We start from the raw sequence: 16615 nt of genomic DNA, 5'->3' as shown, positions 1-16615 counted from the left end.
ATATATATATATATATATCTATTGTATGTATGTACCAGACACTAGTTCATGATTCTTTGAAGTTGGTGAGTAAAGAGTTGAGGGCAAAAAGTGCATTTTGGCTATGAAAATGCATTAAAGTAACAAGGCAGAATAATTGCTGCCTTTTGCTAAGGTGAATTCGGGACTTTAATAAAGAATTACCACATTTGCAAAATCCTTTCATTTTGTTCACAAGTATAAACCAGTGCATTAAGTTGCATCTCCTGAAATTGTCTATTAAATGTATAGGTGTCAATAGAATAAGTACTTTATGTTCGTAATTTGAGAATATATATATCTGTACACACATACATGTGGACTTGTGAAGCCAACCTGCCTAGAAGACACTCATTAAAACTGATATATAAGAGGGTAGATTTCAGTCGTGACAAACTCTCTAGTGTTGTCAGGATATGAGAAAATGCAGTAAGTTCATTCTCTAAATGATTTGTTGTAGGATGGGTATCCAGCTATAAAAACAGTAAAGAAAATTTCATACATAAGCCTGACAGTTTTCTCTTCATTATGCAAGCATATAACAAAGGACTGTAACTACCAAAATTATCATGGAAAAATAGGAATATTCTCATTCTTCAATACTCCAGAAGTTTGTTTATTTACCTCAGGTGGCTGCCACTTTTTAGAAATTTTTGTTTCAAAATATAACCCATTTACAATGTGAGTTGACTTGAGATTTTTCCCATTATTAAAAATGGTGAGTGAACATAAGAACCAAAACCTACAGTATAAAGCTATAAAAATTATAGTATTTCAAACTATTTGGCAGAGCAATAGTGATTTGTGTGGGTGTATTACACAGTCCTTTGTTTCTGATGCTTGTTATTTCCTTGTTTCTCATCAAATACTGTTTGTAAGGTTTGGATATTAAGATTGAAATTATTTGCTTCATGTCACACCCGAGAGGTCCAGGTTTTCATGGAAGCCACAAAATGAAAGATTGGGTTCTTAGAATAAAAGAAACCATCTTAAGATCAACCCACATTAATCCATTACCTCCCATAATTCTATTAACTGGAATTCTTTTATGAAACTTAAATTTCTAGCTTAAAACAGCCTTAGAAACGCGCTGGAATGATCAAAATAACATTTTAAATAGAAATAAGCGAGATATTGGGTGAAAAATTAGCAAACCTCATTTGAATATCAGAGAAATATACCTAGTAGATATAGCAAAAAGGTTAGATATGTGTAAATATTGACAGATAATTATGAAATTTGTAATTTTTAAGTGATCTCATATGAGATCACTAGTAGGTAATGAGTTAAGAGAACCAAGTTGCATGCAGCTGATTGGCTACTATGGCAATGCTACCCTGCACATGAAAAGCTGGCCGTATATGCACACACAACTCACTCACTCACTCACTCACTCGATCAGAGTAGTCAGCTCACATTTTCCCGAAGATTTCAAGAAGGGGTCCTAATCCTGAAATATATTAATACAAAAGTACAAACCTTCAACTTATTTCTTATAACTTGCATTGTTTTGGCTTTAAAAGAAAATTTAAAACCTCTATATCAGACAATGCTTCATGCAAACTATAAAGAAACACACACACATACAAACGTGCGACAGGCTTCTACACTGTTTCTGCCTTCGAAATTCACCCTGACACATCTTCACCACCTTTTTTTTCAAACTGGGGTAGCAATGTATCTCCTTGACTGCAAGACTTGTTTTAACTCCTATCATACTTTAACCTTTCACCTGGTGTAAAACTACCCACTCTATTACTACTCCCTTCTCAGTTGTATGGTCTTGTCTTGCAAGTGACTTGATGGTTTCGCTAGTGCCGGTGCCACATAAAATGCACCCAGTACACTATAAAGTGGTTAGGAAGGGCATCAATTGGTAGAAACCATATCAAAACAGACATAGTTGTTTTGTACAGTCCTCTGGCTTGAACCATTCAACCCATACCAGCATAGACATTCAATGATGATGAAACCTACAGTAGATGTCTGAACTGTTGCACAGTAGGATCAAACTCAGAACCACTTTGTTGGAAAGCAGGTTTCTAAACCACATATGTCTGCCTGTTACCCATGCCAACGTCTCTTTCATTGAACACTAAACTCGGCTTGCGAAGATCTGTTGGGGAAAACAAAATCGTGATGGCACCTGTACCAGTGGAGCACTAAGTGCACCGTCCAAGCGTGATGGTTGCCAGAGCAGCTGACTGGCTTCCGTGCCGGTGGCACGTAAATAACACCATTTGAGCGTGGTCGTTACCAATGTCGCCTTCCTGGCACGTGAAAAGACATTCGAGCAAGATCGTTGCCAGTGCCGCTGGACTGGCTCCTGTGCAGGTGGCACGTAAAATACACCATTTCAAGCATGGCCGTTGACAGTACCGCCTGACTGGCCTTCGTACCGGTGGCACTTAAAAGCACCCACTACACTCTCGGAGTGGTTGGCGTTGGGAAGGGCATCCAGCTGTAGAAATTCTGCCAAATCACATTGGAGCCTGGTATAGCAACCTGGTTCACCAGTCCTCAGTCAAATCATCCAACCCATGCTAGCATGGAAAGCGGATGTTAAACGATGATGATGAAGAAGGAAAGTAAATTTATTGCATTTAAACTTACAATGAATTACAACAATGTCTAGCATTTAGAAACCTTAAGTGTTTATTGTCATATAGTCATTGTTCTAATTTTATATTTCAGTTAATCTGTTCCTTTTGCCTGGTTTCAGTTTTAATCTCTTACTTTTCTTTTAAAAGAAATGTTAATCTTATTTTCATGTCTACAAATTTACTGCAATGTCTGTTATCCAATATCACCTCTTCATAGTATCACTTTCTTTTTCTCTACCTCAGGCAAGTCTTGTATGCTGTGGGGAGGGGGACTTCCCTAAATATATTACTTGCTACAGAATTATCTTGTACTGAGTTAATCCTATATGCTAAGCAAATAAAGCTTGTTTTCTCTGCTCACTATGTTACCTGGGTTTTGGTGTACTTAATTGGTTGGTGGCCCCCTTAACCCTGTATACATGTCAATTGCATGACATAATTTGTACCTACTCGCACATGATGTTGGAGCAGCTCTAGTCTATTGAACTGCATATTGTAAATATTTCTTGCAGATCAACGGTGGAATAAAATGCAATGTCAAAGCTGACTGGCAGGATTTGAATTCAATTATTAACAAAATTAATTATCGCTCAGCACATAACCATCTGCACCACCCTTGCAGACCTGATAGTGATATCACAAATTAAGATAATTCTTTCTACTATAGGTACAAGGCCTAAAATTTTGACGGGAGGGGTTAGTCAATTCCATCAACTTCAGTGCTTAACTGGTACTTATTTTATTGACACCCCCCACCCCCGCTCAAAAAAAAAATGAAGGGCAAAGTTGACCTCAGAGGTATTTGAACTCTGATCATAAAGAGCCAGCAGAAATACTGCTGAGTATTTTTGTCTGACACTGGTGATTCTGCTGCCCACTGCCTTAATAATAGTAATAATAATGGTTTCAGGTTCTAGCACAAGACCAGCAATTTCAGAGGATGGGATAAGTCGATTACATCAACTTCAGTGCACAGCTGATACTTATTTTATCAACTACGAAAGAATAAAAGACGAAGTTGACCTCAGAACTTAGACAGACGAAATGCCACTAAGCATTTTGCCTGGTGTGCTAATGATTCTACCAGCTCACTGCCTTAACAATAGTAATAATGGCCAGTTATTTTAAGGAGTAGAAGTTTGTTGCATGGTTATATATTTTATGATTTAAGTTGGCTAATCAACAAACTTTATTAACCCTCTCAAATATATATAGAATTTTGATTAACCTCAATCCTTAATTGTTTTGAAAATGCTATCATCAATCATGTTCTACAACATCTTGCCAGAAGCAAATCCAGTCTTATAAAGTTTTCCCAGCATAGCAAGTGAGCTTGCTTGTCTACTTAGAATTACTTTTATATAAAGTTATGGTTCAGTTAACCCTTTAGCATTCAGGTTACTCTGTCAAATGTAATGCTTATTTATTCTGTTTTGAATTCACCATGCATTATCTCATAGCTCTGATATTTCAATGATGCAATTATTTTTAGAATGACATTACTGGGTAGGTGTGAGACGCTGGATCTGACTGGCTTGACCATAAAACAAAATATTTGGACCAGTATAAATGCTAAAAAATTCATAACTGATGTGACTGGTTTACAACTTCGGTCCTTTTCTTATCTGAACCAGCAACTTATTTATTTTTTAATCTAGTTAAGCATATCGGAAGAACTATTCTCAGTTTTGGTTTGGTCTGAAGGAAGGGATCGTGACTTATGCAGACTGTGACTAGTGAGAGCAACATTGTTTACCTCTTTCCCCTACTTACTAGGTCTTAACTGGCACTCCAGTTATGAGTTCCAGTTGATCTTATCAACGAAACATTCTGCTCATGAAATTTAATGTGCAAGTGGCTAAGTACTCCACAGTTGCATAATTTTAATGTAGTCCTCATGGAGATTCAGCATGACACAATGTGACAAGGCTGTCCCTTTGAAATACAGGTACAACTCATTCTTGATAAAACCTGGTGCCAGCCCCTGGCCTTGCCAGTTGCTGTCAAGCTATCCAACCCGTGCCAGCATGGGAAACTGATGTTAAATGTTGATAAGTGGACTGGAGCAATGTGAAATAAAGTATTGTGCTTGTTTTGTTTGTTTGGTTTTAATTCTCCACCTCCTGGCTGTTGGTGTGTCCCCCATTTGAGGAAGTGGGTGCAGGTGTGGTGTATTGCTTCTAGGTAGCATACAGATAATGGTTTGTTGAGGAAGATTAGGAGAAAACGAAGAGGCTTATTATTTACATATAAGTGAGTTATTTGGCAGCAACTTGGTTTACTTATGAGTAGAAGGAAAACAGTTGGGAGACAAAACCAGACTTTGGCATGCCAGAATCGAGAGAGAGTAACGTCACTACATTGTAGTAATGTAATCTGATAGGAAGCTATTAGTCCTAACGATTAGTCAGAGGAATCCCTATAAGAGGACAGATTCAAGGGGAAATTTGTCAGATATGGTTGAGAGCAACATTGCTTTCATAAACGGACCCAGGGATGTGACACAGCAGGTTTCAAGTGAATATGACCTTCAGAAGCCATTCTGGTGTTTGTTTACTGTTACAACTCTTGGATATTGATTTATGCAAGCGTTGCATATATAGAACAGCAAAACAAATATAAATAATTTAAAATGAATGCTTTTTTTCTGGTTGCAGTTAGTAAGAAGTAAAATTGTTAGCAGTAATCTATAACTAATAATGGAACAAAATTACAGTAAAATGCTGCCTCCAACTATGAAATTAATGAAAACTTTAGAATAACAATGAAAAAAACAAAAGTCAGTGAGCTGGCAGAAACGTTAGTACACTGAGCAAAATACTTAGCGGTATTCCGTCTGTCTTTACGTTCTGAGTTCAAATTCCACCGAGGTCGACTTTGCCTTTCATCCTTTTGGGGTCAATAAACTAAGTATCAGTTGCATACTGGGGTTAATCTCATTGACTGGCCCCACTCCCCAAAAATTTCGGTCCTTGTTCCTAGAGTAGAAAAGAATAGACACAAATTTTGATAAAATTTTTATTTCCAAATTTAACTGAGCAGACTTATGAGTGAGCAAAGGGCATTAAATTATTACCTCTTTTTTTTTTCCTCTTTTTCAACAGTAATATGTCCCAGACTGCACTATCCATTGTTTTAATTTTTAAGTAAGTTTTCTGTTATATGAAGGAGATTTGGCTGCTATTTCTAGCAAGCTAAGCAACAGTATAGAGTTACCAGTAGAGTCATGGCACTGTCAGTTATGATGACGAAGGTTCCAGTTGATCCGATCAACGGAACAGCCTGCTTTTGAAATTAACATACAAGTTGGCTGAGCACTCCAGACACATGTACCCTTAATGTAGTTCTCAGAGATTCAGTGTAACACAGTGTGACAAGGCTGGCCCTTTTGAAATACAGGTACAACAGAAACCGGAAGAAAGAGTGAGAGAAAGTTGTGGTGAAATAGTACAGCAGGGTTTGCCACTACCCCCTGCTGGAGCCTCATGGAGCTTTAGGTGTTTTCACTCAATAAACACTCACAATCGAAACCACAATCCTACGACCACGAGTTCGCTGCCCTAACCACTGGGCCATTGCGCCTCCACACCAGTAGAGCACTGCAACGACTTAAACCATAATCCATTCAGACTAAATGAAAAATAAAAACGTTTCTTCATATCATTTTCTTTAAGTAAATTAAATTTACTCAACTAGACTGCTACTATAAGTGCTACTAAAATGAGATAACATTATCTCTCTTTCTGTCTCCATTATATTGCATTTAACTCTTTATTTCTGTTCAAATAGTGAAAACTGTAATTACAAGCACATTCTCAAGTAAATTACTACTTTTACCATTTACAATGGAACATGTTCACAAAATAGAATTTAGCAAATGTCTTTGGTGAGGTTTAACTGCACCAAATACCTGCCCGGTATGTAGATATTTGTTTTATAGAATGTTTGTGGAAAGGTAAGGAAGAACTGATTTTAAATTCTTGTTGGAAACCAGGTGAAATTCACTTGGGATAAGTTAAGATAAATCTTGCATTTGTATATAACAGATGTCATGCGTCTAATTTAATCAAACAACACCAGCAGAAAAAAATTGGATCTTAAGGCTTTGTCAAAAACACTACACTGACTTCAAGACCAGTGAAATAGCAGTGTTTATATTATAAATTCGGTTAATTACGGTAGATTAAAACTAAAATTATTGGTTATCAAATTGTAAAGTCTCGCTTTTTTCATAAGAAAAGATGACACCTGTGCCAGTGCCACACAAAAAGCACTGGTGCAGATGCCACATAAATGGCACCCAGTGCACTCTATAAAGTGGTTGGCATTAGGAAGGACACCCAGCCAGAGAAATCATGCCACAACAGAGAATCAAGCCTGGTGTGGGCCCCAGCCTTACCAGCTCCCATCAAACTGTCTAAACCATGCCATCATGGAAAACAGACATTAAACTGAAATCATCATCTAATGAGATGTTTATTATTTCAGGATTTTTTTAATATGTAGGCACAGGAGTGGCTGTGTGGTAAGTAGCTTGCTTATCAACCACATGGTTCCGGGTTCAGTCCCACTGCATGGCACCTTGGGCAAGTGTCTTCTACTATAGCCTCAGGCCAACCAAAGCCTTGTAAGTAGATTTGGTAGACAGAAACTGAAAGAAGCCCGTCGTATATATATATATATATGTTTGTGTGTGTCTGTGTTTGTTCCCCCACCATCACTTGACAACCATTGTTGGTGTGTTTATGCCCCCATAGCTTAGTGGTTCAGCAAGAGAGACCGATAGAATAAGTACTAGGTTTACAAAGAACAAGTCCTGGGATTGATTTGTTCAAATAAAGGCGGTGCTCTAGCATGGCTGTAGTCAAATGACTGAAACAAGTAAATGAGTACATCCTTGTTATTGTTATACAAACCATACTAAAACAGATTTACAATAAGATGTTGTCCTCTAACCTGTTAAATACTCTCAAGTCCAACCCATGCTGGTATGGAAAAACATTAAAATAATGGTGATGATATATATTATCTATCTACTATATATTTGTGAAAAGGGCAGACGTTGTCTCACAAGCAGTTGTGCAGGCAAAAGCGTTAGTAAATATGGTCGGATTGACCTGAAAATTTGCACACCTATGTTAAAAGTGCTGGGGAGTTTGCATGGCAACTTTGAGTTTGCTCAATTGAAAGGTGTGACCACTAGGGCAAAATTCCTTGTCTTTAAAATGTGGCCCGAGTAGACCCGAATGAAATCGGGTTATAATACTAGTGTATATATATATATATATACTTTATTTAAAAGCAGCAGAAATATAACAAAAAAACCGTTACTCTGAGTTTCACGTTCCCGTTCATCGGACAGTTTTGTCCGATGAACGGGAACGTGAAACTCAGAGTAACGTTTTTTTTTGTTATATTTCTGCTGCTTTTAAATAAAGCATATTACTCTACCTCTGGTATTTGAGTACTCTTTTTTCCACCTTGTTGCACATTCCATGTGCTTACTCCGGTATATATATATATATATATATATATATATATATATATATATATATATATATATATATATATATTCAGTTTGTTAACATACATTGATACAGCTTCCTGTCATCCAACCACAGTGTTCAGTGCGATAATGTGTGTATAAAATAGTTGAACTGCCCTGGGCATGACTAAAGAGCCATCTCAAGCATTGCAATGTCACTAATTGATTTAATTTACGAACCTATTACAGTTTGTACCAAGTGCTTCATAGCAGCAGCAGCACAACTGGGGTTGCCATGAAGCTAACAAGGCAAAAGAGAGCCCCCATGGAAAGTCATGTGATTGAAGAAACATTTACTGTTGTGAGAGGATGGTGGTGGAGAGAGTAATAGAAAGAACAGTATTGGAGGGTAATGTGAAAGAGAGTGGGGTAGAACAAAGTGGTAAGGATGGTGGGCATTGGGTGAGGAGGGAGGACCCAGTGCTCTCCTACATAATAAAGTAATCATTTTACATCCACTTTTCAAGTTGGTTCTTATTGAGAGTTATTTGTTGAGAGAGAACAGTAGAGGAGAGACTGACAGAGACCCTGTTGGTATTACAGAAGGGACATAGTGTCAAGGGATTAATGAGAGAGAGAGAGAGAGAGTCAAAGTGTGATAAGGGCAGAGGTAGGGATGTGAGTAGGTGAAACTGCAGCGTACTCCATGTTATATATATACATGTGAATGGGGAGAGAGGTGCATGAAAGAGAGATAAGATGAAAAACCGAGTGTATCCTCAGAGTTAACATCTTCCTACAGAGAATGGTGATAGAAGAATCAGAGAAGGTGGGTAAAAGTTGTAGAACTCCTCCTGACTCAACCTGATTCAGAAGTTCTATGGAAAGACTGGGTAACAAGAAATGGATGGAGGAGGTAAGGGAGATTGTTTAAGTGCTTTCCTCTCTATGATGGGGACATGAAAAGCTACAAAATACATAGAATAGTTGGTAGGAGAAAAGCTGCTGGAGAGATGTTAGGGTAATAGAGGTGCATGCACTTTCCCAGTATTTCAAGTTTGTACAGGAAGTTTGGTCTTCTGCAAAACCATACATCAGTTGACATAGTCTTCTGTCATCTTGATCAGATGAGGTGTTGAAAAGTGATCTCTCAAATAACCAGAAGGCTCCCTAGCAAGAATCAATAGCTTTTGTTACAAATTAGCAGTGGGTTAGGTGTTCCTAAAGTGTGGTAACCAAAATAAGAACAATTTGAAGAAGATTCAAGGAACTTGTTACATTTATGTACAACAAAAGCCTTCTCCCTCCCTTGAGGGGAAGGACAGATTGTTTGATGCTTGTGTGCAAACATGCTGCTGCATGGGAGCAAGATTTGGGCCTTGAATGAGAACCTGCAAAGACTAAAAAGAAATGAGAGAAGCATGTTTCACTTCTTGTGTCATGTTAATGCTTGAAAACAACAAAGTATAAATGAACTAAGAGAGAAACAGGTACTATTCATTTTCAGCACGTGGCATTTGTATATGCAGTTGTCATCCACTTCACATGTCTATATCATTATTTCTCTTGAACATTACAATTAAATTCCTCTTATATATCCAATTTGATAACATACATTAATACAACTTCCTGTCATCCAGCCATAGTGGGCTGGATGACAGAAAGCTGTATTCAGAAACCTGATGAAGGAGGTCAGCAGAAAAATCTTCAGCCTGTCTTCAAGTAAAGAGATTTTCGATACTGCAACCCCATATTACAACAAGGCCCTAGCTGCTGGCAGTTTTAAGAATAGGATTAGTTACATGCCTGATTCTAACATCAGCAAGAGAAAATGTCACTAGAAGGTTTTGGGGTTCATATATCACTTCTCTCTAAATGTAAAAACTTTGTATGAATATTTACTGTAAAATATTTAATAAATACACTTTGGGAGTTTCTTTTAGTGTAAAGAAGGTATTAGTAGGTAGGCCCCCACACACGGGACAGAGGCAGCACCACATGTCTCTCTAACAGCCAGTACAACACAGAGATCATCATAAGTGAGACAGAGGTAATATCAAAGTCTGCAGGTATGACAGAAGGTTCTTTCAAAATTAGATTTAACAACCATAAGTCTTCCTTTAATATTCAGGAGAGCTGTAATGTCACAGCCCTTACTAGGTGTGTATGGTCATTGAAGGAAGCCACCATGGATTACATCAAAAAAAGAAGTGAAAACCTTACTTTAACTGGAGGTGCAGGCTATGCGTGGGTGAGAGAAGAACTATACCAAAGTACTCTCTTCACCTGGACACCTACCTAAACTGCAAGAGCAAGGTTTAAGGTTTAGGCACCTGCCTGATCTCCCTCCAAAACTTCCCTATACATATGTCAATCCCACACTACCTTCACTCAAGCCACACTTTGCAGGTAGTTACCACTCAGAGTTTAGGTGAACAAAGGAGATAACTCTTGATGGAATACCCTTCTGCTTGTCTCCCACAGGTTCTTCCCATTGTTTTTACAGCTTCCACAAATCAGATGTGACACTTGCTGACCTCCAGTAGCAGAGAGCCATCACCATTTTTCCTATACAAGTCACTCTGACAAGCATTGTGTTAAGGAATCAGTTAAATACTCAATTACCTGCGTGAAACCAATTAGTAAGGTCAGCTGTAATGGATCTATGATACTGTACATTATATATATATATATATATAAGCATGAACGCTGGTGTATTGAGAGAAAAGGTAGACTTAAGAGAAATTAGAAGCAATGTGCAAGAGAGAAGATGGTGCTGGTTTGGTCATGCGATGCAGATGGATGTAGACTGTTGCATACAGAAATGCCAATCAGTTAAAGTGGATGGAACTTGTGGAAGATGGAGAGTCAAGAAGGGATGGGATGAAGTATTAAAGGCTAATCTCAAGGCACTGAGCCTTAGAAGGGAGATGACAAAGGACTCATCCATCACACCAGAATTGATACCAGTGCTGGTGCTACATAAAAAACACCCAGTACACTTTGTAAAATGGTTAGCAGTAGGAAAAGCATCCAGCCATAGAAACCATGTCAGACAAGACAATGGAGATTGGTGAGCCCCCTCCTCCAGCCTTACAAGCTTCTGTCGAACTATCCAATGCATACCAGCATGGAAAACTGACGTTTCCTGATGAATATGTTTGTTTGTATGTATGTATGTATATATATATATATATATATACATATATATATATAGATAGATAGATAGATAGATAGATAGATAGATAGATAGATAGATAGATACACACACATATATATCATCATATATAGATGTATATATATATGTGTGTGTGTGTGTGTATATCTATCTATATATATATATATGCACAAATACATACACACACACATATTACATGTTTTGTTATAGTGTAAAACATGGACTACAGCAAATCTTCTGTTCAATACTGCAGCTTTGCTTCTCATTTGCTTGACCTTAACCAGTTGAGCATGTCTTTTGGTGGCTGACAGTATGTGCATCTCTGATCACAAGCAGAAGCAGTGGTGGCACATCATAGCCATGTGTTGAGAGGGAAAGTTATGAGAGAAAAGTCCGAAAGTCCTCTCCCCACCCCCACCATTGTTCGTTTACTCATATTTTAGTTTTCATATTCGTTCTCTAACATTTTTTTTATAGCTGTTAAACTAGTTTCTTTTTGTTTTGGTAATCAGGATAAAGTAAATATTAACCAACAATTCTGCTATCTCACCATCTTCACGAATAGAGAAATAGTATTAAATGAGTTGGCCCAAATCGTTGATGGTGAATAATTTTGTGGACCCGTAACAAGTCGGCTAGACGTTGACATTTTTGTTTTCCAATACTTAGAAAAGCAAGACATTCGAGATATGATGACTGACGGTGGGAATTTGTTAGGTTGCACATCACAAAACAGCTTCCAGTAGTGGTTTGATATTCTGGACAAGACTAGGATTACAGACAGCAAGTGTTCAATAATCTTATACATAGCTTTAAACAGAAAGCTGGCAAGTGGCTGACAAAGGTCTTACTTGCCAATTGTTAATCCACTAATCCGACACATGTCTGGATCCCAAGCTTTGCTGGGTTAGTCAGGTTCAACTCAGTCTTTAAAACTAGAAATGTAGGAACACAAACTCTCAACCATTTCTAAGGGAAATAACTCCGAGAGTTATTTCCCTTAGACCACTATTTGAGCAAAATGGATAATCGACTTCATCGCAAAAATTGATCTTCTTTAAAAATAAAGAAACTACAGATTTCAAAAATAGAATTATCATTTTTTCAAAATGCAAGGTTTTCCACCTGAGCGTAGATAAATTAAGAGTTGAAAGGTTATTGAAATCCCATAACATCAAATACTTACTACTCCTACAGTCGTGGCATGTGTTAGCTTTCTAGAACACATTCTATAATGTACTTACGTCTAGACACTATTTATTATTTAGTTATTTGATATGTAAATTAACTAAACACAAGGCTAGTATCTTAAAGAAGTCAATCATTAGCTGAAGACCGTCACACTTTGTTATCTGCTTTACTTCCAATTCACTCCTATCCTACATTCTGACAAAGTGTCTCCCAAACTACACATCTCTCTCTCTCTCATTACAGTTGGTCTTTGCAACTAGTCTATTTCAAGTTACAAGCTATAACTTCATACCATAACATCATAAGAAACACGTTTGCAAATAGAAGGATCTGCTATTTTTGTTCGTTGGCCTCCTGGATCATTATATTCAATGATTATAGAAGTTTCTTGGTTAAGTTTTATAGGACCAAGGGGAATTTGTTATTAAAAAAGTGCATGGACAGATATTGATTTTGTCAACAAATGATAAAAAGTTTGCTCACATAGAAAGAAATCTCGTTAAGTTGTATCTAACTTAAATATATATACTCCATAGTCTAAATTTACAAAATAAATTATTTCGTACAGCATTTTTATATGAAACTAATGGGTTTCATAGTAACTAATTTATATAATTTGTGACTAGCATATCGTTATTGTGTGGGTTAACGTATTGCAAGTGAACCCAGAAAGAAAAGACAGTATTAGGGACAATTTTTGTTCAGAAAAAATAATGTGGGGAGCTCCAAAGTTTAAACTGGTTCACATAAAATAAGATAAATGAAGACATGTAGTGTGAACGAATCTAATCTTTGGCAGAATTTAGTGACAACTTCAGGTTTGTCTCAAAACTGAAGTATGTTCACAGTTGTCACAGTACTTACGAAACATTAGATTCACTCCTTCTCCATTTCTCCAGTTAAGTTTTGGAGTTCATCCCAAAATAATTATCGTTGACAATAATAACCTTTCGTTGTCAGTATAATTTTAATCGATTAGAAATTATTCTTAGCTCATTGCATTAAGTACATTAGTCTACATTTGATTATGCATTCTTTATGCAAAGGTACACCTGAGTAAATTTTCCATTCTCTCATGAAATAGTAGAGTTTAAACATACTTCCTATTTTAAAGATAACTAGATATAACAGCTATATTGAACAGATCAAGCAATCAAGTGGGAGGTCAGAAAATCAAGCAGACTGAACTATAAAAAAATTACTTTTATCTTTATCTTTTTCTAGTTTCAGTCACTAGACTGTGGCCATGCTGGGGCACTACCTTGAAGAATTTTTAGTCAAATGAATCAACCCAGTACTTATTTTTTTTTTTTAAGCCTGGTATTTATACTATTAGTCTCTATTGCTGAACTGCTAAGTTATGGAAACGTAAACACACCAGCACTGGTTGTCAAGCAGTGGTGAGGGGATACACACACACACACACTGATACATATGACAGGCTTCTTACAGTTTCCTATTTCTTTATTACCCACAAGGGGCTAAACATAGAGGGGACAAACAAGGACAGGCAAAGGGATTAAGTCGATTACATCGACCCCAGTGCGTAACTGGTACTTAATTTATCGACCCCGAAAGGATGAAAGGCAAAGTCGGCCTCGGCGGAATTTGAACTCAGAACGTAACAGCAGACGAAATACTGCTAAGCATTTCACCCATCGTGCTAACGTTTGAAAGGCTTCTTACAGTTTCTGTCTACCAAATCCACTTACAAGGCTTTGGTTGGCCCAAGGCTATAGTATAAAACCCTTTCCCAAGGTGCCACACAGTAGGACTGAACCTGGAACCATGTGGTTAGGAAGCAAACTTCGTACCACACAGCTATTTTCACATTTTTAGACATTTCTCAATGTCACAACCTTTTTATTCAGTTTTCTATTCTTACTTTGATTACCGATAAAGGTTTATTAATTTGTTCATTATAATAATTAAATATTTACTAATAAATGCTTTCAGTTTCTTTAGCAACTGATTAATCCATGTTCATTTGGAATACATTTTCATAATAATGGTTTCAAATTTTGGTACAAGGCCCGCAGTTTCGGGGGAGAGGATAAATCAATGACATCGACCCCAGTACTCAACTGGTACTTATTTTATCAGTCCCCAAAAGGATGACAGGTAAAGTCTATTCCAGTGGCATTTGAACTCAGAACGTAAAAATAGACAAAAGGCTTAACAGCATTTTGTCCAATGTGGTAACAATTCTGCCAGCTAGCTATTTTTCATTATCATAACAATAAACACACGCACTGGTTTAATTTCATTTCTTTTATTATTTTTGCTAATTAATTAGTTAACCATTTAACAAAATAGCTAATTGGTTGTTTTAATAATCATTCACTCAATCAATCAATCATCTTGGTTTATCAAAGTTTTTTCGTCACTATTTGAGACCTCATCAATGACATGCCCGCTCTACTTCAGGTTGTGAATAGTGATGAAAGGATTTTGACAAACTTAGCTGATTGATCAACTAAACAATCAATAAGTTAACTGATTAAATAGTTGATTAATTGACAAATAATAATAAAAGAAGTGAAACAGAATCAGTGCTTGTGTTCATTATTTACCTAATGACCCTCCCAAGGTACAACAAAACCCATATATATTAACAACAGAGGCAGTGTTAATATTTATCCCCACTTAAATGTAAATGTTCTAGTGGTACCAACTGTATTGTTGTAGATACCATGAGAGAAACTCTCATATTGGCTTTTGGTGCAAAATGCACTCTTGTGTCAAGAGTGCATTTTGCACCAAAAGCCAATATGAGAGTTTCTCTCGTGGTAACTACTATAGCAAAGTTTGTTCTAACAGAAAATCCACATTTAAGCGGATATAAACGACAAAACCTATTTCAATGCATGAATTTACATAAAAAATCTTGCAAACCAAATACAAAAATGAAATACAACATAAATTTTCTAAAAATATATTAAGATTCCTGATAATTATATTAATTGTTATTCAATAATGAATGAATTAATTATTATTATCTAACAAAGATGATTATCAAAAGTGAGAGATTGGTGGAAGAGGATACAGAAATAGTGACATTTAATTTGGAGTATAAGAAAGTTACTGTCTAATGTCTAATGATTTTGATCTCAAATACAACTAGAAGGTCAACTTAATCATTTATACCTTCAAAGTCAATAAAATATCTAGTATATATAATTAGTTGTGTGTTTCCATCTTTCTTTTTGTCCATCATTCACTAAAAGAATGCCAAACATTTGTTACTAATCACAGAAAGAAAAAATTAGCCAAATACAATGTGACCTTTTGAAAACCTCACTGAGCTTTGGTAAATACAGTGACAGCTTGTTACATTATATTGTATTGTCACTAATTTGACTACATGTAGCTAGGTTGCTTTGACTAAGACATGACTGAGTTAGGTGTCCTTTAGTTTTTAAATGTGATAGCTTATAAACTATTAACAACCTGGTTAGTTGACCAATACCCTACCAAATTGTTTGCCAACAATCTTGCAACAAAATAGTTTATTAAAGAAAAAGCACTCAGTGGCCAGAATGGAACTTATAATTATCTCTGACAGGATGGTATCTATGAGTTCCACTTTGATCATATGGTACTGACTTTCTGACCAAAACCAAGATGGTATAGACAAAACAATGCCCAGAACATTCTGGTCACTCCCAGAAGATAAGAGTTGAAATCAAGTTGGTTAAGTATTTTGCATTAATTGTTACTGTACTATTGACATCAGCAGAACTGATCAATGTTTTTTTATCTCTGCAATGTGACAACACACAGTGATACAGTGAAATGACTTTTTTCTACAATTCAGCAGATTAACTGGAGCAAAGGCTGAAAAATTTTATTCAACATTCTTGTTCCAGAAATTAAAAATGCAGAGCTGTTAATAACTGTGTGTAACAGTTTGTCAGCCTTATGATGGCAGATACACCATGTTGGGTGAAATATCTGGCCCCAAAACAAAAATTAGGGAAGTTGCTTTAAATGCTTTCTTTACTAACTGCTATTTTAAAATTTTATGTAGGCGTATAGGTGTAGGAGTGGCTGTGTGGTAAGTAGCTTGCTAACAAACCACATGGTTCCGGGTTCAGTCCCACTGTGTGGTACCTTGGGCAAGTGCCGGCCAAAGCCTTG

Source organism: Octopus bimaculoides, chromosome 11 (assembly GCF_001194135.2).
Source record: "Octopus bimaculoides isolate UCB-OBI-ISO-001 chromosome 11, ASM119413v2, whole genome shotgun sequence".
Classification (NCBI taxonomy): Eukaryota; Metazoa; Mollusca; class Cephalopoda; order Octopoda; family Octopodidae; genus Octopus; species Octopus bimaculoides.
The sequence above is the reverse complement of the archived record's forward strand: the minus strand, read 5'-3'. Positions refer to the sequence as shown.